Source organism: Camelus ferus, chromosome 17 (genome assembly GCF_009834535.1).
Source record: "Camelus ferus isolate YT-003-E chromosome 17, BCGSAC_Cfer_1.0, whole genome shotgun sequence".
Classification (NCBI taxonomy): domain Eukaryota; kingdom Metazoa; phylum Chordata; class Mammalia; order Artiodactyla; family Camelidae; genus Camelus; species Camelus ferus.
This window is the reverse complement of record NC_045712.1, coordinates 18474529-18502346: the sequence shown is the minus strand read 5'-3', so window position 1 is coordinate 18502346 and position 27818 is coordinate 18474529. Positions and strand designations below refer to the sequence as shown.

Sequence of the window (27818 nt, the reverse complement as noted above, 5' to 3'; positions counted from 1 at the left end):
ACAAATGCTGGAGAGGCTGTGGAGAAAGGGGAACCCTCCTACACTGCTGGTGGGAATGCAGTTTGGTGCAGCCACTGTGGGAAATAGTATGGAGATTCCTCAAAAGACTAGGAATAGAGTTACCAGATGACCCAGTCATCCTGCTCCTGGGCATATATCCAGAAGGAACCCTACTTCAAAAAGACACCTGCACCCCAATGTTCATAGCAGAACTATTTACAATAGCCAAGACATGGAAACAGCCTAAATGTCCATCAACAGATGACTGGATAAAGAAGATGTGGTATATTTATACAATGGAATACTATTCAGCCATAAAAACTGACAACATAATACCATTTGCAGCAACATGGATGTCCCTGGAGAATGTCATTCTAAGTGAAGTAAGCCAGAAAGAGAAAAAAAACATATGAGATCACTCATATGTGTAATCTAAAAAAAAAAAAAAAAGAAAAAGACAAATGAACATAAATACAAAATAGAAACAGACTCACAGACATAGAATACAAACTTGTGGTTGCCAGGGGGGAGGAGAGTGGGAAGGGGCAGACTGGGAGTTTGAAATCTGTAGATAGTGACAGGTATATATAGAATAGATAAACAAGACTATACTGTATAGCACAGGGAAATATATACCAGATCTTGTGGTAGCTCACAGTGAAAAAGAATGTGACAATGAATACATGTATTTTCATGTATAACTGAAAAATTGTGCTCTACACTGGAAATTGACACAACATTGTAAACTGACTATAACTCAATAAAATAAAATTTTAAAAAAATGTTAAAAAAAAAGTAAACTAGGTTTCAAAACAATTATTCTAGATAAATCAGCAAAATACAGAAATTTCAAGTAGGTTCAAAATACAGCTTGGTTGATTTAATAACATTATCACTAATGCTAATATTACTATGTGCTAAACACATAATAAACAAACTATTAAGTTACTAAGTTTTAAAAGACTAAGTACTTTGTTCGTATAACGCTTGTGGCAACTCTATGAGATGGGTTATCACTGTTACCCTATTTCACCAATAAGGAATCTGAGTCACAGAGGTTAAATCATGTGCCTGGAGTCTCACTGCCAGCAAATGGCAAAGCCTGGATTCAGATCCAGGCAGTTTGGTTCCAGGGTGTGTGTGATTAAACATTAATCTACCCAGTGTTATTCCAAAGTGCTTGCCTGAAAGCAGATTATCAGTCCATGACCAGGGAAGTACCAAAATTGAGAGTAAGTACATAGGAACTTATATAAAGTGACTTGACATTGTTGTGACATCCAAGTATGCAATCACAAAACTCATAGGTGGCAGGATATAGACCAGTTTAGGGGTTGTTAAAGGCACATGATTAGCATGTGACCCTAACCACGCACTGGTACTACATATAGTCTATAGTCAGTCGAACAAGATATTGGTCTTAGACAAACAGGAAATTAAAATAAAAAAAAGGAAGAAAAAAACAGCTACTACTTCAACTAGTTTGAGAAGCCCTGATCTACACTAACCTCATTTGGATTCTCAGAAGTTTTTCTGATCTTAGATGGAAACACTGAGGGTATCACTTTAGGCCTGTCTCCATCAGACAATAAACATAGCAAGAATTTCGAGATTTGTTCAAGTTTACATTTATAAATTTAGTACATACTTTAATGAAGATGTTATATAAAAGCATTTCAATATGAAATATATAATTTGTTGTCCTTACTGCATGAAAATATAACGCTTAGTCATTTAAGCTATGTAAAAAATACCTAAACATTCATCCAGAACACTAAGTTTTCAGTTCTACCCCGAAAAAGAAAGATTTTTTTTCCAAAAAGGCTAAATACAATGAAAAATATTTAATTTACATTTTTATTTTGTAAGACACATACATCCTAGCCCTCAAAATCAGTTTTCCAGAATCAAATTCCTTGTTCTGGCTTTATAATGATTTGGAAAGTGATTTAAATCAGATCAGAAACCGTAAGGAGAGAAACCTGGGGGAGTAATTTTCCATTTAATTGAGTAAATCAAAATATGTCTAAAATAATACAGTGATATTGAATGTATCATCATGTAAGAAAAAATTAGCCCAAATATATTGACTGTCAACATAAATGATACATAAACATTAAAAGACTTTAAAAATTAAGCTCTTTCTAAAATGCAGCACAAACTTTTTTGTAAAAGAGCATTCTAGACATGATTCAAAAAACTTCTGCTAAGGCCTGTAAACTTTGAAACAGAAATCCAACACAGTGTGATTAACTGAAATTCAGAAAGCTATTTACTCTCAACATTATCCTTAGAATGCTGCTGGGCTTCTGGGATCTCTCCTCCAATTACTTTCATGATGAATTTCTAAGGAGACACTTGTACTTACCTCTATTATCTTTTCCCACCTTCCCATTTTAAAATATCTGTTTTTCTAGGTAACTACAGAGAAGGAAGAACTACAGAGGAAAAACACACATGCACACCAGCTTTAAACCAATGAGCTTACTTTACACACAATTCCAAGTCAATGGATTTTGCTTTTCCTAAAGCATGCAGTGCTCTCCTGGCTCACAGGCCATTTTCTGCCAGCTTCTGAGATTCGTTATAGAAGGCTGAGGCTGGAAGTATGATGGTTGGATAAGTGGAACATTAGTTGATTGTCTATCATTCTGGTAAGAATTCTATGAGGCAGAGAAAAGGCATATGCCATTTTCCTCATTTTTTTTTTTAAATAGAGAAACTGCAGCACACAAAGAAAGTTAAGTAGCTTGCCCAAGGCACCAAGCAAATTGGTGTCAGAGAATTCAGGTCTTTAGAATTCTTGCTCTTCTCATCAGACAACAAGACTGCCTTCCCTTTCTCTGTCTTTCTCACATGTATTTTATTCAAGTATGATATATATCTAAATTGTACTTTATGGGATGCATTTCCAGACACCTCAACCAAACCATCAAATTATAATTTCCTATTATGTTTCTTTGAAATGTCAGCTTTTGAAATGATACCCATAAATCTTTCAAACATGAAATTAGTTTGGAGAAAGAACGATTGGGAGCAAAAATAAACAGAGTTTCAATGACTTTGCTTGGGTAAAGAATCAAAAGAATAAAACAACAAACAAAAAATTCTGGGGTTGAGGGGAAGAGGGTTCTTTTTGAATGACAGTGTTTTGCCTCTTCGCCTTTTTATGCAGTAGGTGGAGCTATAGTACTATTCATTAGTGTTGCAGGAGGCTATAAGTGGAAAATAATTCAATTTATTTCTAAAATATCCACTTTCTGTTGCACTTTCAAATGGCCCTTTTCTGTTTTTGAAACACTTTCCCTTCATGCCCTGAAAACCTTCAGGCTGCACTATCTACATCCCTCTTTTTCTGGAATGACAGAGGGTGGCCACCTTCACTGCACATCCTTACAATGCCATTCTGAGGAGAGTATTAGGAGATAAAGTTGCACAAAACAGCCTACCTTCCTCTGCCCCACTACTCAAAAGGTTTCCTTTATAATCTATCAAATCTGTTTTTTAGCTGGGAGACAGGATTCTTTGCAATCGATAATCTTCCAGAACAACCAATGGCTTATGTCTTTAGGTTTTCAATTATAATACAGCAGATATGATTGTTTAGTAACCTCTCATAAAAATACAATACCTGTAGAAATTAAAAAGAGAACAAAACAAGTTGTATTCAAATATAAGGAATCAAAATCCAAAGCTAGGCTAATTAATTGTTCTTGAATAAGAAAAACATTCATCCTTAAGAATATACAGGAATCAAGAAAGTTCACCTTTACATAAGGGGCATTGTGTCTAATATTACTGTGATGGTTAATTTTATGTGTCAACTTGACTGGGTAGTGGGGATGCCCAGATATCTGGTTCAGCATTTTTCTTGGTGTGCCTGTGAGGGTGCTCCTGGATGACATCACCACTGGAATCTACAGAGTAAGGCAGACTGCCCTCTCTGATGCGAGTGGACCTCATCCAATCTGTTGGAGTCCTGATGAGAACAAAAAGGCAGAGGAAGGGAGAATTGCTTCTCTCTGCCTGTCTTCAAAGTGGGACACGGGGCTTCTGCCTTAGTACTTGGACTAGAACTCAGACTCAGACTAAAGTTTATACCACCTCCTGGTCCCTAACCCTTTGGACCTAGACTATACCATGGGCTCTCCTGGGTCCCCAGCTTGCCAACTGCAAATTGTGGGATTTCACAGCCTCCATAACTTTATGAACTAATTCCTTAAAATACATCTTTTATGTATGTATCTGTATGTATATGTATATAATGTTATATTTAATAATATGTAATATATTTAAAATATCACAATAGAAAATATAACGATATATTTATGTATTATATATAATATAAAATAGGTAGGTAGTGAAAAGGTATAAACTTCCAGTTATAAGTACTAGGAATATAATGTACAATGATAAATATAATTAATTAACAATGCTATATGTTATACATGAATTGTTAAGAGAGTAAATCCTAAGAGTTCTCATCACATGGGGAAAATTTATTTTTATGTTGCATCTGTAAAAGATGATGAATATTCACAAAAATTACTATAATTATTTACTTCATGATATATGTAAGTCAAATTATTATGCTATTATTATGCTGTTACCTTAAAGTTATACAATGCTGTATGTCAATTATATCTCAATAAAACTGAAAGAAAAAAAAATATTACTGGTTCTGTTTTTCTGGAGAATCCAGACTAACACAATGACTAGTTTCATATTTAACCACTTCGCTATAAATAAAGCATAAAAAAGTTGACTTTAATATTAATTTCTTTCTAGGTAATAATACCATACTTGGATATTTTTGGTAAACAATAGGCATAGTATGCAAGCTAATTTACATAAATAAATATTACCTGTAAAAACTGTGCTTAATTTTTTATATTTGACTCTGTAAATAAACACTAACATTATCACAAAAGAAAATGAGGGTATCACCTCTATGTCCTCTTGCTATCTAGAAAAGCCCATTCTAGACTTCACATGACAACCCACACGGCTGCCTTTATCTACTAGCTGACGGAGAATAGTCACAGCTTTTATGCACCTACACTCCAAAAAAGGGCTGTGATTTGCCTTATTTGTAGACATGAACTGAAGACACAGAAACACTATAAATAAAGATAGTATAGATTTATAATGTTGTGACACACAGGCAAATTCAAATCTATAAAATTCATTAAGTAAGGAATTTATTTTCCTTAATAAGACACCTTAAATAGAAGGTTTTTCCAAGCTAAAGTATATAATTAAACAAATGTACAGACGGTCTACTATGTCCTAGGTCAGGGAAACAAAAGGTGCAGCTGTGAACTGTTTGTTACTGCCTACAAAGAAGACAAGCAGTTAGAGCTGGGATGTAAATCAGCTTTATCACCAAGGACACTTTTTTTTCCCAACAAGAGTTTTTCAAAGAAGGAAGGGGAGTGTTGATCTACACCATGACACAAGTTTTTTAGCTCACTGCAGATGGCCACTTTGAGTAGCATTGTTCTAGGTAATTCTAGGTGCTTTTATATGTGTTATTTAAAATTTTATCTAACATTTCTTGAATTCTTTTTACATGCCTAACACTTGTGCTAACATTTAATCTTCACAATAACCTAATAAAATAAGTACTATTATTAACCCCATCCTACAGACAAGAAAATTGAAGCTCAAAGTTTTCACAGACAACAAGCAACGGGCTGGGATATAAACTAGGCCGTCTGGCTTTAGAGTATATACACTCTTACCACTTCATTATACTGCCTCAGTTCAGTGATGCAGACATAACTGTCTTCATTTTAGAGTCGACAATGTTCCTAGACTGTTAACATGTCCAAAGACAGGCGCTGTGCCTAATTCATCTCTGCATGTTCTCTCTGGCAGCCTCTAATGATGTGTCCAAGCTCATCTGCTTTGTGGGGAAATGAAGCAGGAAGATAAAACATTGTCTGTTCCATCATGGAGTTCATTTCCTCATGCAAGGAGTACTACCAATAAGTGAACCAAGTAAGAGAGTACAATGTAGAAAGGCTGCCCTGCCCTGGGCTTGGAAGGATGAACGTGAGGGTCAACATGCTTTTTTAAGGACATACTCCAAATCTTAAGTCCTGGAGGTGGACAGGTCTAACCTCACAGGACTGCAAATGTCCACATGCCTTATTCTACCATTTAACCACTAATGAGATACAGAAAGAAGGACAAATAGGTAACTTCCTCAATAACAATGTCGAGATGGACTCCCTGCAGGGTTTGGCTTCTGTCTTGAGGAGAGGGCATGGAGAGGCCAGCAAAGAATTAGACAAGTAGGATTCCACAGAAAGCAAAGTCAGGTGTGGTATATAAACTCAGCTCTCCAAACATGAGGCTGAGAAGTTCATAGTTTAGGTACCAACTATTCAGTTGGTTTTCCACAGAATCCACCTCTATGTTGTTTGAATAAAGTAACCAAAGACAAATTCGAAGCTCATTATAGCCAAAGTCTTGGGACTTTGGTTGCTGTGGTTTTTTTGCGTGGGCAGCTGCCTAAGGGCAAATCCCTTCAAAGTCGTGGCAGAGTTTCCTACTTGCCTAGGAGGCAGAATAATGAAGTGAAAAGTGCACGGATTGTCAGAGCCTGACAGAACTGAGCTGGGGTCCCACTTCTGTTAATCTGCTGAGAAGCCTTAGGAAAGAAACCCTAAGAAACTCAGTTTCCTCATCTACAAAAGAGATTAATAAATACTTCTTACTCCCGAGTGGTTGAGACTAAACTAACAGGAGCACCTCTCACACACATTACAATAAACATTAGCTTCCTTCAAATGGGATATGTGACCTTAACCCAGCGGTCACCTTTCCAATTTCTAAACAAAAGCTATTGGGAAAAATCAATGTTTCTTAACAATGTACTTTACATCCATTGTAACTAAAATGGCTTTAAGCAAAACAAAAATAAAAACAAAAACAAAAAAACAGGTGGAAGTATTTTTAAATGTGAAATCACTCACTCATTCATTCAGTAAATTTTACTGAGCAACTATCATGTACCAGGCTTTTTTTTTTACTGTTAATTAATAATCTCACTCAAAATTCAAAATTGTAAAAAAAATCTTAGTGATCTATGTGTTAAGAACTATCATTGATGATACCACCATTTTGGTTATAAGAAATACTGATGTGCATGCTAGACAGCGTAACGAAAACACAAGACAAGTTACTCACAAATACCATAGAGAGATATCATAGAGAGAACTACTGAATTTTACATTCTTTTACTCTTACTTTCAACCACAAATCTGATGTGCTTGGTGTGAACTCCAGGTATAATGAGGGACGCCAACCAAACCCAAGTTCTTGGGCTTATCAGTTGGGGTTGGTTCTATTTTTCTTCACCTTTCTCTTTTACCAAAGGGGCTGTTGTTTAAAGTTTATATGAAAAGGAGAGTACTTGTGACCTTCTTTCAACAAGAACTAACATTTGTACAGCTTAAGAAGCACTTTCTTTTTATCATCAAACTTAATCCTCACATTAAGCAGGCATTTTCTCCCTTTACATATAAAGAAACTGGGGCTCCTAGAAAATTAAATCACTTGCCCAAGGTCTTGGTTACTGACAAAGCTGTAAGACATCTAGGATTTCAGACTGAAAATCCTATGTTCTCTCTTGTAGTTACATGATAATCAAAAGACCTATTTTACAAGCATTTCAAGAGTTAGCAGAGTTCAGAGGGGGTGGGAAATGCACTGATTATACACACTAAAAACGCAGCACAGTAGGGAGGGAAAAAAATGGAAAGGCTTTAAGAATTGTGAAACACTGGAGATAAGATTCTCAATCATCTGAAGGTAGATATTCATTTTATGCATTATAACAACCTAATTTCTTATTTCTCTCTCTCTTTCTCCCCCAAGACAACAGATATAATGAGTGAATCAGGGCAAGCAGGTGTCACAGTTATACAAAAGTTCTAAATTGGAAAGAAGGAATTGAAATTTGCTGCACAGATCTATTAGCCAGAAATTTGTTGGTGTTATAGGTGTTATGTAACCTAATCTATTTGAGAAATTCAGACATAAAGTTAATACTCGAAAAGTCAGATGTATTTCAGAATAGCAAGCTATAGGCTGCTTTTATGGTTGGATTATATTTATAGTACTATTCTTTACCTTTCTAAACCAACAGTCAGATATATGCCAAAGCAATCCTATGTATCCCCATAGAAGATCCAAGTTAAGATTATCAGAGAGAGTGTTGGTGATGGTTGTTAAGTCTAGACACAGACAGATGAAATCTCATTTTACAGTGGCAAAGTCTGAAAACATCTGTTTCTATTTCCCAGACATGATGTGAAAATGGAGCAATCAATGTATCTAAGTGATAGACTATGTCTGATGATGATAAAAATTAGTCAATCCTAATTTCACCACTTTACAGCATTCCAGGAGAGTGGTGAAACTAACTCGCGGGAAGAAAGCAGAGAAGCCTGTAATTAAAACAAGCATAGAACATACAACAGGATGAAGATTTTCTAATTTCCCTCTCATTGCCCCTAATTACTAAAGGCTCTTTTCAAAAATGCTTTTTGCTTAAATCAAGTACAGAAGAAGCTCTCTTAAGAGACCCCTTGGATTAATTGACACTCTTCTCTTGGTGAAACATACTTGTTGGGAAAGGCAGACTCATGTGTGCAGTCTTTTGATTCTCTCTTGGCTGCATAAAAATGGGCCTTGGGCCTCATCAACAAATAAAGAGTATCACTGCCTGAACTGAACTTGTCACCTTGTGTAGGAGGGACTATCTTTCCCTGTTTCAGACTCAATGCGTGCTCCTCGGGTTTTGCTTAAGCCTGTGTGTCATTATGGCATCTGGCTGAGCCCACTGCTATCTAACCCCTGTGAGGAGGTGATAGGGCCCTTGTGATGCAGCATAAAAGGGGTGTGTGCAGGCCAGCTACCCACTGTGACTTCAAGACAGAACCTAGGCAAGCCCGGCCGAGATCAGCAGACTCTAACTCACCCCAAAGATGTATGAGAAAAAATATGTAACACTTGTAAGCCAATGAATCTTGGAATGGTTTGCTATGCAAAAAGAGCTAACTGAAATAAAGTCATCTATACAACACTGTGTTCTGTGGTAAACACCACTCTATTGAGAGATTATAGCATATGGATTTAAAGTATATCATGTATAAATTTTGCTCTCATATAATTTTTATACGAATTAAACTTCATGTTTGTATTAAGTCACTTTATATCACTGTAGCCCCTTTAGATAAACTCAACTGATACGAAATGATAACTGATAATATCGTGTTTAATATCCCACTACTCTATTTCCAGGCAGGCAATAATTGTCATAGAACTATCATTAGCTCTTATTGTCATAAAAGTTTCAAAATGTTAATGTAATTGAATGTTTTCATAATCTGATTCTTAATCTTCTTTGTGGTCAATAAAGACTACATTATTTTTGAACTAATCAAATTTAAGCATTGATTATTCTCATTTCTAAATTCGATGAAGCCTAAAAGACACAATGAGCTAGTAAATTTCATTTGCAAAATATCCCAGACACTAAAAATAGATTTAAAAATGTGGTTTTCAGGGAAACTATTTCCGTATACATGCAAAAGACACAATAACAAGAGCATACTTTTGATAGTTTGGGGATGTAGAGAAAGGAAAATGATACACAAGATAAAGTGGCATTCATCAATAAAAACTATTTTAAAATACTCCTACATTAAATAATATAGATATGTATATATACACACATAAGCATGGATGGATGAATGAATGGAAGGGAAGAGAGGGAGAGGGAGGTTAGGATGTTAAACATGGCAAAGATTGTTATTCTCACCCAACAACCAAAACAAGCCTGATAAACTACAAAATCAGTTAAAAAAAATTTATCACAGATCTAAGGATAGAAAAAGACCTAAATGAACTAAATTCCGGAAGTGAATGAGTCCTTCCCAGGAAAGAAGAGACCCATGGCTACTCTTATTTCTAGCAAGTTAGAAAAAGACAAAGAATCAGGCATGGATGGGAGTGAGGAGAAAGCAGCCTAGTTTTTAACAGCTGCATGCAGGCTGGAGCAATGGATCTGAATTTCAAGGAGCCCCACTACAAAGCAAGCCTCCTTCCATCTGCCAGCTTTCTTCCATGGGGCTTCACCAAGTGCTGGCGCTAGTCTGCTGAATACAGAAGGTGGAACAAGAAAGTGGAGAGAAATTCATCTAAGGCACTCTGGAATTTCAGCTACCAGAGGCTACCAGTGACCAGGAGAACAGAGACCTTTCTAAGGAATTCTACGCCTTCACGGAGTGTAGGGCAGCCTTCCTCAGTAGGCTAGGGTCAGGCAACAGAGGGAAAAGTCCTTCCAAGGCAAAGAAAGCCAGGGGCAGGACTGAGAACAAAAACTCCCTAGTGGCCCAAAGACCTGGTATCTAGGGTATAAAGCAGAGAGAGATCTTTCACAATTTGGAAAGCCATGCCTCTGTAAATGTGTTAAATCAGCCCTGCTGAAGAGGACAATATGACCTTGCCCTCAAAAGGTAAGTAACAAACTGAATAACACTGAAGCTGCAAGAAAGCCAGCTGATGCATCCCCAGCTCCAAAAGAGACTGACTCAGCTCCGAGGCCCACCAGCTTAAAGGAAGAAGGTGCATGCTCTTTTCTGGAGGTAAAGGCTCTTTACTTCAGGTTTTATTGTTCTTACATGCAATGGGTAGTATGTAATCCAAAAATTAAAGGAAAAGAAGCAAGAAAGTCAGTCACAGGTCAATAATAGCAAATGCACAGATGACCAAGAAAGACAATTATTTGTTACATAATTGATGAATATTCTCTATCAACAGCAGCATATCCTTCACAGGGATACATTTAATAAACAAGTAAATAATACTCATACTCAATGAGAGGTGCAGAAAGTTTAAATTTTTTATTTTCCTGTTATAAAGACACACCAAGAATAATGAGTATTTACTACATTCCAGATACTGACTTAGACACTGGAGCTGCAAAATACAGCACAGCTCATCTATCTCTTTATGGAACTCAGAGGTTACTGGGAAAGACAAATCTGTACATAAGTATAATCCAACCTAATAAATGCCATCATAGAAGCAGAAAAAGAATGTTACAGAAAGCACAGAATATGAAGTTGGAAGAGTAAGAGATTGCTTTAGAGAGAAAGACATTTGAACTCAGTCTTTTTAGAATGAGTGTGATTTTACAGATGGAGACAAGAGGAGGGGCACAAAAGTGAAAGGTTAAAGAGAGAATGTAAGCCTGTGATACTTTTTGGATCCTATCAATAGTCCAGTGATTTTAGACAGCACAGGGCTGAGGGAATACATTGGGAGAAAGGAAGGTTGGAAAGAAGGAGATGTAACTGAACAAGACAACTGAAGCCAGAGTGAAATAGCCTTCAATACCACAGCAAAGATCAGTAAAAGCTTTTAAGCAGGGAAATAATAAAATCAGACTTATATTTGTGACAAATTATTTCTATGACTTATAACACTACATTATAATAGTTTATAAATTAGCCTCCGCCTGACTATGAGTACTAAAGGGTAAGAAAAGATGACAGGGATTGATCAAAGACAAAGGGAAGCAAGATTTGAGAGATGAGATTAAGAAAATTTCCTGACCTTTTTCCTGCAACTGAGATCTTTATTACTAAAAGTATTAGTCAATACCATTCTTCCATTTATCGATAATGAGGTTTATTAAAATAGCAATGCTGGTTCAATTTATTTCATCATAAGGACATAAGTAAAAGTTATCTTTGTAATTGCAAAGTAGATTATATTTTTGAAAACACAATGTATGATTTCACTCTCACTTAGATAACTCAGAAAGAGAAGTGTATCAGTTAAGAATGTGTTAGGCTAAAGGTAACACTGAAAAATAGTGGTTTACGTAAGAATGAGGATTATTTGCTCATTCCAGTCTAAGGATAGGCAGTTCAGGACAAGTTAGTGGCTCAATAATGCCATCAGGAACCCAGATATTTTCTCCATTTCCCACTGTGCCATCTTTATTATATAGCTTTTGCATTCATCCATGCTCTCAAGAAGGCTGCTGTACTTCCATAAATTGTATTGGTATTTTAGGCAGACGAGGAAAAAGCAAATTGCCAAAGGACATAGAGCTAAAGGAGCAAGTTAGCTGAGTCTGTCCCTTTTAAGAAGCTTGCCTGGAAGTACTACCAAGTGAATTCCACTTGCTTTTCATTCATGATATAAACTAGGTTATGTGGCCAGTTGTAGCTATAAGGGAGTCTAGGAAGGTGAGTCTCCTTAGCTGGGCTCATGGCTATCCTGACCAAAATTCTGTTGAAGGAAGAAGAGAAAAATGGATACGGGTAAGAAGAGAAAAATGGATATGTGTAAGCAACGAGCAGTGTTTGGCACAGAAGTAACATCAAATCTTCCCAGCTTTTCTGTTAGGTTGCAGTGCAACAACTCAGAGACACAGTCTATTGAATACTCTTGTGTGCTTCTAAAGGGAGACAAATACTTTTCCCCTTGGTAGGAAGTTCATATGTGCTATTAACATGGGCTTAGACACGTCTTCTGCTTGAAGGAATGTTCCTAGCATAATATAATTTGAAGAATAAACTTAAGATACAGACAGCAATTTTTGAAGTTTACTTCAATTCATTACATACAAAAAGGCTCTGAGGAGTCACTACAAAGTGGTTGGCATTTTATCTATTGCATATATCAACACTTGTGAAAGTATGCACACTTGTTACAACTCCAAGTAGCAGAAGAACAAACACCTGCACATATTCAGTATTCTAGATGCTTACCAAGAACGGTAGGACAAGCCAGATGCTACTTCCCTTCTGGCCCAAATATTTTCCAAATATTAAGCTATTTTTGCTATTGCAAAGAGGTAACAAAATTCACAGAACCAAGCACTTAACAATTGGCTACTATATTTATGACAGATGGCTACATTTACAATTACTAACATTCTTGCTACTGTTTGAATATAAAAACCAAAAAAAGCTACATAAATTACATGCTCAGTTGCCTTACTTCTAATTTAACTTAAGGGAACAAGAATTAATTTAATCTAACTATTTTAAATATTTGCCAACAGAATGAATTCAGTGATGTATGGAAAGATAATACGGTATTCACTGTCTTCCACTTCTTACCACTAAACAGTATATCAGCTTGCTTTTCTACTAAAATTGCATAAAATAGACAGTACAGCTAATTTAAACAGTTGTTTGCACATTCAATATTTATAACCCGAATCTTGCATGACTGACTGGAAGCAGTGAGTTAGAAGGTTTAGCTCAGCTGCTGCCTAGAGTGATGGATGGCCTCGAAGAATTTCTTGTTCACTGACCAGATCAATCACATAACAGAATAAAAAAAACGAGATCGGCCTTAAACTTGATTCCCAACATTTTCATCTGTATGCAAAACTGTTGCAGGAAGAAATGTATCATAAAACACAATGTGAAGCTACTTAAAAATAAAAATCCACCAGGGATGCTGTAGAATGCAAATAAAAAAGACGGTAACTGGATGATATTCTATGTTTTAACTGGATATTAACTCAAACTTTATTATATATGTAGAATCCAAAAGGTATTATCAATTTATAGTGATATTTTGATCATGCTCAGACTCATAAGTAAAAGAGTTTGATAAATCATTGAAAGGGCTGTAATTTCTTTTTGGCAGTATTTACAGTTGATTTTATTTAATTAAACTAAAAGGCAGTGTTGTGGCAATTATTATATACTGCACTGCTGTTTTTAATTATTCCAATGGTTGTCCAAAACAATGAGTCTGGTAAAGAGTAAACAAACATCTGATGGTTCAACTTACAGTAATTCAGTAATTAATGGTTAACCTCCAAACACCTGCATTGATGAGGTAAGCAGGAGCATAGCATCCGGACCATGGCTAGCCAGGCTCTCCTTAGTGTGTGCTAGAATGGGTCTGACTGGTTTGTGGGAGGCCCTTGTGAGCATCTCCTCCCAGGTCCTCATTCAGTGATGTCACGTTGGTAGCTCGAAAGTGGTCATGGTGAGAGTACTTACACAACAGAGATAAGTACAGGCTAAACATCAGGGCTCCTCAAAATTCTACTTCTACTCCAGAGGTAAACGGTAAAAATTTACCAGCACAGGATAGTGTGAGCTCATTCTTGGGGTCAGGGTTGGGATGGACTAGGAGGCTAAGGGGACTGAGAGCTGAAGGGCATAAAGGTGAGGTCTTGCTGAGCAGGGGCAGGAGTGGGCAGACTCAGACCCTGGATAATCCTGGAAGGTGCCTTGGGTGTCTGTAGACGAGCAACCAGGAGGATAGAAATGGCATTTACCACTTCCTATGGCCCTCAGGTGTGCACTTTCTCTTCTTGAGTAAGTTTACACCTATTAGGAGTAGAAGTGAGAGGAGGAAAAGGAGACAGGTAGAGAATTACAAGAAATGAGAAGGAAGAATAAAAAAGAGAAAGAAAAATAAAAAGCAGAAGGCAAAGAGAGGGAGTAAAGAAAGACAGAAAAGAGAGGCAAAGAGAAGAAAAAGAAGAGAAAGAAAGAATGAGGAAGAGGAAGAAGAAACATGACAGAGGGAAAGGAGAGAAAAAAGAAGAGGAAGAGAAGGAAAGAGGAGAAGTAGGAGGAGGAGGAAGGGTAGGGAGGTGTAGAAGGAAGAGGAGATATTCAGATTTCTGTGCAGAGGCAGAAAAAATGTCCAACTAATGCTAGACACATGGAGGTCTCTTGGAGCTAAAATGAAGAGATGGAGGCTCTAGACCTGGGAACAGCAACCTTTTTGCTGTTAAAGTCTGTTTTACCCTTTAGAGGCCAGAGATTAGGTTTCTCTTTTGAAACGACAGGTGAAGAATACTTGGCCATGTTTCTATACTCAAGCAGTACCAGTGTACCTAGTGGGGAACAGATGCTGGGAAGAAGACATATCCCAGGTTGTGGCTGCCTTGTGGGTTTTCAGAATTCCCTATGGCAGTGGTTTTCAAACTTCAAATGCGTGCATCAACATTACCTGGAGGACTTGCTGAAGCAAGGACTGCTGGGCCCTGCCCCCAGTTTCTCTTTCTGTAATTCAGAGGTGGAGCGTGAGAATTTGTAGTTTCAACAAATTCCCAGGTTGTTGATGCCACTGGTTTAGAACACTGCCTTAGTTAAAAAAAAAAAAATCCTGCAAATGATTATAACCCAAACCTTAAGACCTTATTAGTGAGCATCTTAGCAAGAATTCAAATGAGAGAAATACAGGCTAACAACGAGGGGCAGGAATCTTGAGAGGGAAGAAAGGCTGATGCGCAGACCAATTTTTCCAGCTTACACTGATGCCCTCAGCTGGCTGTAGCATCCATGTTTCTTTAGTAGCCAACTCTGGGGTCCCTTTTATCTTTCTGAATTAGCCACTGAAATCTTCTCCATACCCTCAGGGATAGGTCTTCTGAAGCCATTTTTATACCAATGAGCACAACTGAACTGAACACAAGTAAATGTCTGACCCAAACTAACACAATCATATTCTCTCTCTAGGTATTTGAAATTGCCTGGTAAGACTGGAAATGAAACAGAAACACAGCAAAAGCTGAGATGAAAAAGAGAGAGAGTGCTTAAGGCTTTCTAGTGCTGGCTTCCATGCCCAGCTCACTATTATCCTTGGACTTCATGTGACACCCCACATACTCTGTGTTAGATGCCCCAACTACTGTGTTTTAATTCACTCAAGTCAGTTTGATTAACTGGAATCAGTTCAAATGAATCTACACCCTCTCCACAACGGTAACAACTTTACTACTAAAAAGAACTCTGATACATTAACCTTCCTTAGTATCCTATCCCAAGGTTCTATCCCAAAGCTGGTGAGGAAACAAACAAAAAACCCTTATACCCATTTCTTTTGTTTGGTGTTGAAAAAGTTTTATACATCCATCCTTCTTCCCAGTTTTTTCAATATCAGATAAAACAGTATTACTATTTATTTCTTACCAGGAACATCAGTTAGTATTGTTTACGTCAAAAGTTAACAGACTACTCAATCAAAGCTAGCTCACTTAGTAAATAGAATTTATTAGCTCACATAAATGGAAACCACAGAAGTAGGACAGGCTTCAAGGCTGACTGATTTAACAGCTCAAAACAGTTATCGATGACCCAATTTCTTTCTATTTCTCCCCTTCTGTCACCCAGATCAACTTTATCCTCATGGTCACAAGATGGGTGCCAAGAGCAAATGGTGCTCCTAGTCCAGCTATCTAAATAAGAACCCTGAAATTCACTCTAATCGGGCCAGAGTTGTTCAGATTCTCACTCCTAAAAAGAATAAATGTAGCTAAATGGATGGAATATGCTAACTGACCTATCAATCAAAGCCCACATCAAGGGCTGCGTTATTATTAGTTTTACTAGATGTATACAGGCTGCAGGAGGAGATACCCAAACAAAACAGATAATTTTAGGAAGAGAAAAATTTGGCAAAGTATGGTAAGATAAGCAAATGTCTACCACACTGGTTTCCCATATGTGTAATTGGGAAGTAACTTTAAAATTTCACTTTATTTTGCAACCATTAGTAATAACTGGTTCAGACAAGAATCACCATGCTAAACCAGTCAATGAAAGCTTGAAGACAAAGACATTCACATACATCAAAGTACATCCCCACAAATAAGTCACTAATTTTAAAGGGAAAAACAGTAACTTTTCCATGAGAAAACCTGCCAGACATTGCTTTAACCAAGTGATCAAAGATAACATCACCTATAATGGAACATACTGACATCACATGCCTTTGGATAAACAGCAATAAGGACACAACATCTCTTTCATAGCTTTTCTGCCAAAAACGTATAACCTAAATCTAATCCTAAGGAAAACATTAGAGAAACTCAATTAAGGGGCATTCTACAAAATAACTAGTTTGCACTTTTCAGAAATGTCATTGATATGAAAGACACAGAAAGGCCTAGGAACCATTCCAAATTGATGGAGACTAAAAACACATGAAAACTAGATGAAATGTGTGATGCTGGACCAAAAACAATTGTTATAAAAGGACTGGAGGTCTTTGCCATAGATAACAGTATTGCATCACTGTTGACTGTCCTGATTTTGAAAACTGTCCTGTGCTTATATAAATGAATGTCTTTGTTTTTAGTAGATACACAATGAAGTATTTAGCAAAGGGGTATGAGATCTGCATCCTTCTCTCAAATAGTTTGGGGGAAGTATGTGTATGTACACACACACACACACACACACACACACAGATATACACATAGAGAAAAAAGTAAAAGCAAATGTGGCAAAATGTTAATAACTGGTGAATTTGGGTAAAAGATTATGTGGCACTTCTTTGTACTATTTTTTTTTGCAACTTTGCTTTACATTGGAAATTATTTCAAAATAAAAGTTTCAAATTTTAAGGTAATGTGAGACAGAAATATATGAAATTGTTCAATAAATGAAACATTCTAATCAGTGTTGTTATTTAGCTAGAGAAGCACTAAAGAACTATGGCTTAGTCCTTGAGTGACTGTACTAAAGCAGAGCCTACCCTGATTAAGACAGCATATATAGTACCAAAGAGAGAACCTGAGGATTTCAGGTAGATGAAATACATGACCTAGGACAAGAGTGGTACCAAATAGATCTGCCTCTAATAAAAAATTCTGGCTACCATTTACTCCCAAAAGCACTCGAGGCGCTCAGATATACCTGTAGAGATAATCGGAGGGTGACTGAGAAAGAGGTTCTAGGGTGACTATTAAGTGTCAATACTCAAAGAGTAGTAGAGTAGGTCTATCAGTCTATTTACCTGCACTGCCCATATTCTCTTCCTAGGGAATCTGCTCCAGCTTAGAACCTCTGAAGATGAAATCAAAGATGGAGCAGTTGGCTTAAAGCCAATGATTGGCCAAGGACCAATTATGATTATTCTTTCAAATCTTTGAACTGAAAGATACAGAGACTGAACCTGGTCTAACAGTGATAGGTACTGGAGTTGTTGGGTCACAGAGGGATGTACCGGCAGCCATATTTGCCCACACGCACAATTTAAAACAATCCGAAAAGCTGGTTTACAGAATGAAACAAAAGAATGAAGCAAACTTACAAACCGAACAAGAGGTGAGAGAGTAGCTGCCAGACAGAGAGAGAGGGAAGCCACTGACAAGTATCAACAGGCCTGAATCAACTTTTGCAGTTGGGTTCCATATGATCTCATCATGTTTTTCCAATACTTATCTTTTTACTTGACATAATTTAAAGAGATGTCTGTCCCTAACAATGAAATGATCCTTCAAAGAAGTTGTTTTGTTTTTACCTTGCTAATCTTTAAACAAAGAATTTAACTTATTTCTGGTGATTAATTTTAGAGGGCAAGGGTGGGGGAGGAGTAGAAATCAGGATTACAGTAATAGAATTAACTTTCTGTAATTGAGAGCCCAAAGCACTTGCAGAAATAACTTCATTTTTTAAAAGTGTCAGAAACCATGACTGTGAAGTCATACTATATCTTCACCTTTCTCCAACTCAAGCACTAAAAGGCAGCAAAGATATAAAGAAAAGATGCTAATAAAGAGTCAAGAGTTTTAGGTTTGTGTTAGTTTTGCCTCTAAAAAACTTATGTTCTGAGGAATGTCCCTTTTCTGGGCCTCAGGGGTTTTTCTATTAAATAGGGAGTTGGATAAGAGTTGTAGATTCCCTGTAATCACAGAGGCTTGAGCTGCTAAAACGTTTTAAACATTTATGCTAACACTTCAATTTCTAAAATATAGTGAATTTATATATTTATACAAATCACTATGTTTATGGTATATCAATAATCACATTTGGAAAATAAAATATCTAAGAGAGAAATATCTTATAAATCAATGTCATTTAACCTTAGAAAAAAGGGCCGATAATATCTGGGTGTATGAAACAGAATAGCTGTTCCTATTTACTGCTAACAAATGCAACCAACCTCCAACCATACTGAGAATTTCATATCACTGTCATTGTTTCAAACAGTTTACTGTAATAGCTTTTTAAGTATAACACAGATGTAAAATAGAAGATCACTAACGTGTCCTAATAAAAAAGGGCAGACTATTGGCTTCAACTAAAGTTCTTGAGGAGTTCTATTTCGGGCTTATAATCAGAGTTTTCATTTAAGAGCCAAGTGTGGTGTTCCTTAGGTTCAGTACAGTCCTGAAAACCTTTACTTGCATATAACTCCTACTCACATAAACATTTTGAGAAAATTCCAAAGAATTTCTTTCTCCTTACTTAAGTTCTCTTACCTTTTCTCATTTGAAATAGTTACCATCCTGCCAGTAGAGGCGTGGCTAAGAGAAATGTACTTTTTACTTGGCAGGGAAAATAAGTTTAAAATAAGACCTAGTCACTAGTCTTCCAGGAACTAAGGGTTGAGAAAAGGAAAGCTGGATTCTTTCCTAATCCTGTTCATCTGCTAGTTACTTTAATTCTTGTTTCTTTTCCTATTTTTTCCCTAATCAAACAACTGTTCTGACAGTATAGCAACACATTTCAGTACAATACAATACAACAAGCATTACTGAGGACCCACCATGTGCACAGAATTCTTCTAAGCACTGTGATGATCACAATGATGAATAAGACATCCTTACCCTCAAAGTAAGAATGTACACAAGTATGGGAATACTGAGAAAGGAGAGACTTACTGCAACTGGAGGACATGGGAAGTATTCATGGTGGATATGCACTTGAGTTTGACCTTAAAGAATGACAGCGTTTCTAAAGGCGGACAAACGGGTTGGACGAAAAATTAGAGGCAAAGATGTAAGAGCCTGCGGGGTGTTTAGCAACCAGGGTGTCTACAGCAAGGAAGTGGAGTGGACTGAGAGTTTTGGAGGGAGAGGTGACTGACATTAAGATCCAGAAAAACCTCGGGAGCCCAGTGACTGCCAACTTTGTGGGGCATTTGGACGAAGAAGCTTGGGCTGCAGTATATCGGATAGTTTTTCCCATGGACCTAGCCCGCCTAAGACCAAACTCCAAAACCTAAAATTCAAATACTGATCATTTAAAAAGTAAAAGCAGATGTTAGAGTTCCTGGCAACAGAGATCTGAAATGTACATAGCTGAAATTTTCAATGTCAGCTTTACGTGGCCATGTATTAACAGCCAGTTTTAAAGAGAAGGTAGAACCACATCAGTGGATTTCAACCTTTTGAGGGAACATGGCATCCTCTTTTTATATAAAACATATGAACATTTTCATCCCCAAAATGTATGTAAGATTGTAGAAAGGGAGGATGGACCTTTCTATTTGAAGTAACAGAAATGACTCAGAACTGTATAAAAACCAATGGATTAGATATTTTAAATGTTCTTTCCAGCTAGCTATAAAACTTCATTTCTACAAATAGAAATTCTAAAGGTGACTATTACCATCTTACTAATTTTAAATCTCCAATATCTTCACTTCTACCCCCAAAAGAAGTACACCACACCACAAATTGAAATCAACTCGATGGAGTATAAAAAAGGAAGGCATAAGAAATGGCTGAAAGAAAGAAATGAATATTTACTGATCATACACTATGTGCCGGTTACCATGTGAGGTATCTGTAGACAACCCAAAGTCTGATTAACTCTGCTGCTGTCTACTGTTAACAACTGGACAATGCCTTTTACAAGTGGGCTTAGAAATTCAAAGTTCAGTGATAGCCTCATGGGGCTCCAGATGTGTTGGCTCCTAAAGATCTCATAGTCTAGTTAGGGTGGAGGAGAGTTGGCTGTGGAGACACACAAGTAATAAGGGCATTTTATGTGATAAATGTAATAATAGACTTATGTATAAGTGCTATTGTAAGATATATTTGTAATTTTACATGTATATCATTCCACTAGAATTTCTGTGAGTTCAGATAAAGATTCTAAAGCATTTGTGTATCTAAATAAGAAACTACAATTTATGGGAAAAAATTCCAAAAATTGGACTGCTAGAGATATCAGTCTACCCCATAGGGGGCGTCTCCTTGTATTTATTACTGGCCAACTTAATCAAAGCTAAATGACTTCATAAAGTTCCATGATATATTTTAATTGCTAACAGGGAATTTTTCTTCCATATTAAACACTTCAAGAATGTTCCATTAATGAAAATGTCCTGAACTATTATAAATTTTATAATGGGAACTATATGTGTACCAAAAATTACATACTACATTCTACTTTGTAGATCTTTAAAATTATTTTTATTTTGAATAACTAAAATAATTAACTGCCAGAATGAAAATAAAATATAGTGAGAAGGACGGAGAGCCAAACCTGAGGACTACAAAAAGCGAGCTACATATTAGTGGCCCTGAGGAAACATCCTCCCAGCTCTGCCATATTAAAGGGAGAGCATTTGGAAGACCTGTGGTTTGCTGTGAGTCATCTTCAATTATTCCCATTAGTGAAGGAGAACATGAGCAGTGGGGAACAGCAAAAACTTGAGTCACTGGAAGTCTATTTGCTTTATCTATTTTTCCCAGGTTCTGTTTTACAGATGAACATTGTATCTGTGGTTCTATATTTGGCCTGGTCACCTGTAACTCCCTTCATACCAAGTCTCTGATGCCAGGAGTTCCTCCAGTAGTCTTTTAAATAAATTACTAGCAGCCATATCCAAATAATCAGAACCATTTCTCTTTCCATGTTTATGTTGATCACTTCTTCCCAGGTAGAGAATCTGCATGAGTCAATAGCAAAACAGGCTCCAGGGGCAAAGCTGCTTTCCCACCTCTTCGGGGACAAGTGCCATGAAAATTTCACAGGGAATGGAGACAGGCCCACTGTGTCGCCAAACGTTTCAGAAAAGCAATTTAAAAATTAAACATCCCTGCACTATTATCTATATTTAGTAATATAAAATTATAAATTAATATTTACTGTACAATTACCATTTGGCATTATCCTCTTAATTACTCAATAGATATAAATATAATCCTTATGGTACAGATGAGGGTGTAACACTCAGAGGGTCCAGCAATGTGCCCAGGGTCATCAAACTAATACATGGCAGAGCCAGTGACTCCCAAGCTTATGATCTGACCTACCACAGGCCTTGCCCTGATAATGGATATGGCAGTCATTTAACTGCACAGTTCTCCGACAAATGTATGACCTTTTATTATGATTTTACAGAGAAAGAACACTTCCAAATATTTATATATGTGCAACTTTTCTTTTGTTAGTTTTTACCAACAAAAGAAAGACATTGTCCAGATGTTACAGTAGGCAGCAGCAGAATTAATTAGACTTTGGGTTGTCTACAGATACCTCACAAGGTAACCGGCATATACTGTATGATCAGCTTTCAGAAAGTATCTAGTTTCTAAAGAGTACTATAATAATAATTTAGAAAGATAAAATGAACCAAACTAAAAGCCAAGGAAGAAGAGATTGCTCAAGGAAACATTTATTTAATAGATAAAGACCGTGGCATCTGATTTATATACCTATCACATGTTATCCAAAACTTCCATACAAAGCCTATTTTAAGGCATGCAAATTAATATATTATGAAAGTCAGTATGCAAAGCATCTTAAAGTGCTCTCTTTACTAATGCATGTAACAAAATATACTGATTATGCAAGCACATTTAATTGGATATAATTAAAATAATGAGATTTAAATACTGATGATTTTAAAAAGAAAAAATAGAAGTTAGAATTAGCCATGAGATGCATTCATAATGTTAATGAAACTTGGAGTGTTGTTATTACTTTAGTTTACAATACTTTTAGTTTAAAAAAGAGCAACCACTGGCCATTTTTGTCCAGTTCTAAACATACAGTTTAGGGATGTATTCACTCAGTGATAGGAAAGATTTAATTGGCTAATATAAGACCTGGATAACACCTTTTTTTACAAATAACTTAAGAGCTACATAGCAACCGCTATTTTCTTCAAAGGAAGGCACTAAAAAGATAAGAAAGAAAATTTTTCACAGGGAAGAGTTGTGCCTAGTAAATGGACACAATCTCAAAAGCTCTCACCAATGTCATTCTGACCTAAAGACATTAAATTTAGGTATTCTCTCAACACTGGTGGCTTTCAAGTGGCTGAAGAAGACCAATGACACGTGAAAAGAACAGATCTGCAGCTGTGAAGCCATATTCACTTTCCTTGGTTTAAAGTTTCAAAAGCATCTACTGCCTCCAATATCACTAAAGAAGAGGAAGCAGGAACAAAATTCAATAGAGTAGAAGGACCTGAAACTTCTATTAAATTTCTCTTTTGACCACTTTGTCTAGTTCACTAACAATGCCAAAAAAGTGATATAAGAGTAACTTTCATTAAATTACCCTGAGACTAAAGCTTTGTTTTATGAGTATGTTTTAATTTTCCATGTTACAGAAACGGAAAAGGAAGCTTTAAGATGTGTATGAACTTAAACCTCCTAAAATTTTTTAGAGAAAAACCAATGTTTAAAAAAAAACAACACTGATTAGCTCTGGCAATTAAAAGAAAAGAAAAAAAGTTCACATTACCATTTACTGAAGAGGAAAATGAGACAGAATAAAACTAGGGATAGAGCAAAAGGACAAAACAGAAACTCTGAAATGAGTACCATAAATCTTAAACCAGATTCTAGGTTAAAAACATTAAACTCTACTGATATAATTTCAAATTCAGACTATTGCAAAGAAGAGATCACAAAGGATCAATTAAAATTTCTAAAGACTAGGGAGCCTTTTAAAGGTCTCTCTTTTTAAAGAATTTATTAGATTCCAAATGAAAGTAGTACTCCAAAGAGCTAAGGGCTCAACATGTGAAACCTTCTGGCAATAATATTCCCTAGGATTTGTAGGCTAAGAATCTCAAACTCTCCAAATAGCACATGACGCTCACCACTGGCTTTCATAGTGCTTTCATCCCATATATTGAAAAAGCTGGGTGAAAATGAGAAAAATAATGTCAATTCACTAGAGGCATCAACAGTACAAAATGTCTCTCAGAATTCATTGAGATAATAACAAAATCAGGATGGAGAAAGGAATTAATGCAGCTTAACAGTATTCAGTAAAATGAATGCAATTCCTGTCAAAAATACAATATTCCAAAATCATTTATTGTGATTGGCAGCATCAAATATAGTGAAATGGATTTCTATTTCAAGATGCAGTTGGTTCTTTTCCAAGAGCTCAGGTTCTTGGGGTTCCTCCTGTGCACCAGATGTCTGCCCCCAGGCTCTGAAACACCTAACAGCTTACACAGGGGAGCAATGGATTCCCACTGCCATAACGATGTGGTACAGAAGAGACCACAAAATGAAAGAAGTCTAAAAAATCTGTTGCTTATTAAATCATTTAACTTCAGGTCAAACAGTGAGACACAAGTACACTAAAATACTTTGAAAATGAAAACTGGAACTAATAATAAGAAATAAGCAAATCAAAATGAAGGGTTTACTTGTAAAAAGCAAGAAAGGATATTTTCTTTTGTGGGTTGACACTGGAAGAGAGAAATAATGAGAGAATTCTGTTACTTCAATGTTAAAAATATACAGTAAACATTCCCTTTGTTCTACATGCAAAATGCAATGTGTTTGGATAATTTCTGGTCGGGTTATGTAACTCTGAAATCCACCTTACCCAAAGATGCAGGATTTTGAATAATTTGTAGGTGCTAAAGGAAAAAAAAAGGCCTAGGTATGAACCAAAATAAAGAATCAATAAAGAAGTAAAATTGTTTCTTAGCTCTCATTTTTTAAAAAAAGTGTAATATGTAATAGCCCTCATTTAAAAAAAAACAGTCACATTTGAGATGCAAAATATCAAAACAAAACAAACAAACAAAAAAAGATTTGGGTAAAATTCTTCCTTTAATTCTCAAGTATTTATCTCTTAAAAGGGCAATTACAAAAACAGAAGCTGCTCAGAATGAAAGACCTTTACTTTCCTTCCTGGAATTCTGATGATAGGACTGCATTGTGGAAAGCCCCTAAAGAAGATGCAGAAGGCTAACTACTTTCATCTTGTCCTAAGATTCAACTAAAATAACCCTACTACATACGCAGGTATGCATAGTTAGAAAAACATCTACAAGTATGGCAGCATGGCATGGTGGTGCTACTGGCTCCCTTCCAGCAAGATGGATGAGTTCACAGATGAGTAGGAACAGGTGAGAGACGAGATCACACAGGAGTATTAAGGACTTGGGAGTTTGTCATTGATACAATGAAAATTCTATTTGGTTTTTAGAACAATCACTTTAGCTGAAGTGTGGCAATTATATTGGAAAAGGATAAGAGGAGAATCTGGGAAATCTACTGGGACATGCTAACAGTGGATCAGGGGAAATATGATGATGGTTTGGGACTAGGAGGGTAGTCATAGTGAAGAGAGGTATACAGATTCAAGGCAGACTGACACCCTAACATGGGAGGATGCCTAACATAGGGGAGTATGAATAGCAAGAATTTAATAATTTGTTGACTGAGTGACTGCACAAGCAGAGCTGTTGTTAGTTCTAAGGCATCTGCTAACCCACAGACTTATGACCCTCTCCTGAGCAGTAGAATCATCCAGTGAACATGAGAGACGCAGGGAGATGTTGAAGGAATGATTACTAAATTTATAAACCAGCTGGCAAGACTACTTATGAAAAACTCTTGATGTGTAAGTGTATCTTTGTGAAACAAATCGCCCCTTCCATTCTGACAATGAACAATTTTAGAAGCCAGATATCTTTCTGCTATGTGACTTTCCAAGATGGTTAGAGAAATATATTATTTAAAGTAGCCTGGAGCTATGCTGCTCGAAACACAGTTAACACACTAAGGATGCTGATAGAAAAGTCTTTTCATTTAAGAAAAAGAAAAATCTGTATTTAGAAACAATCAATACTCCTTATTCTACTTTCTTTCTTGTAAAAACATGGTCTCTATCATTACTTCCTAAAATAGCAAAATATTTTGATTATCTATTAGCAACAAATTCAAATGCAGAGTTCATACATTTTCTTATAATCTGATAAATTCACAAGGTCAGGAAGGAGAATGTTTCCCCCATGTTATTTAATAATTTCTACCTTTTGCCCATAAGACATTTATATTGCTAACACTATAAAACTAAACCACCTGGAAAATCCAAATGTTTGTCCATGTGGCTACAAGAACAAGAGAATCTATGATTATAGTCAACTGAATTCAGAATCTAACCATGAGTTCCATCATCCATGAAAATGTTTTCCCATCTTTTAAGAGACCAAGGGCATTAATCACAGGGTAACAAAGGGCTTACCTGTATCAGCTCCTCTCTTGCTAGGACTAAGTTAAACCCTAGATATCTATTGATTTCTCAATAATTAAAGCTTTATTATTAACTCAGTTAAAATAATATATTGCTTGGGCTAGGGTAATAAGCTTAAGTGTGTGGGGACACAAATAGAGCATAATTTGGATAGTAAAAGGGTGCTCATCAGCAAAAGATTCTACTCTAAGTTTCAGCCAAGTGTCTTGCACAACTCTAATCAAAAAGCTACTACCAGCACCCCTACTACTGCTTCTGAAGAATCTCAATGTACAGGTGGTAGAGATCAGAAGAGTAAGAGGGCTGGATTTGATTTCTATGTAAGGAACTTAATAACCTTAAAAATAAAATATAATGTGTCTTCTTCCATTCGGTAGGAAACCACTTCCCCCTACACTTAAAATAAAGCTTTATATGGTACTCTGTACCTTTAGAATGTCTTTAGAGTCTTGAAAAATGCTTTTTCTGCAGAACCAGAAAAATATACAGAAGAACATCAGATGCTGCTTTGGTCCTATTACTCTAAGAACTACTTTAAAGAATCTTGGTGACCATGGCAGATGACAAGAGAAAATGTTAAAAGTTTACTAAGATTTAAAGTTGAATAAAATAAAGATATAAATTGTTTTATCTATCCTTTATCATTCAAGAAAACACGACTGTATATATTATTAGCTAAAATTCATATTTTACCAACATATGCACAAATCAGTATTTTAATTCACATAAACAAAGATAAATTAATAAACTCAAATGTATGTTATTCCCATTTCACTCATTTTATTAAGAAAGCTCTTAGTTTCTCTTAGTTTGCACCACATAAGTAGTATAAAATTAACTTCATTAATAGGAAAAGTCACTAATTCCAGCAGGAAAAAATAAAAGACTAACCTTTGACCTTGGACAACTATTAATTACCAAAAAAAATTAGAAAATAGCATACCTTAGATGTAATGATTCACTTAGAGTACACAAATTTATTAATAAAATCTCAAAACAATATTCTATTTTGTATGAGTAGACAAATCAAATGTTATTTTCATTTTCAGAATCATCTCAGACAACAGCTCAACCAAGTAAAATTCGTATATTCTCATTTTTGCTAAACAATCTGTTCATGGCAAAGCCATGCAAAACAAATATATTCCAAGCCATCTATATGTAAACAGAAAGGACCAATATTTCTAAACTAAAGTAAATAACATTAAAATGAGGTATTTCAATTAACTTTAAGACAAACATAATTTCTAACTGCAGATAGTACAAAACATAACATCACCCCCTCATCTGAATCAAAATCTCAAACTTTGGATTATTTATTTTTTCAAGTTATAGGCTGCTTACTGTCAGATTCAGAACCCCTTGATATTTTCTTTACCAGACGAAATTTGCTTTCTTCCCTTAGGGAAATGCCAGACTACAGTATATCTGAGAAATACTATTAAATTAGTTTAATTACTTCATGTCGACTTGATAAGTCACTGCACTTTAATGCAAAAACTGCCACTCGTAATTAATGACTGTTCATACTGCTTCGATTGATCAAATGTCTAA

The 27818-nt window shown here is 36.1% G+C and overlaps 1 protein-coding gene across 12 annotated transcripts in view; it reads right to left on the bottom strand.

Moving 5' to 3' along the window:
• The window catches only part of CFAP20DC (CFAP20 domain containing), a 206738-nt gene that overhangs the window by 166368 nt on the left and 12552 nt on the right, over positions 1-27818 (bottom strand). The window lies entirely within an intron of this gene.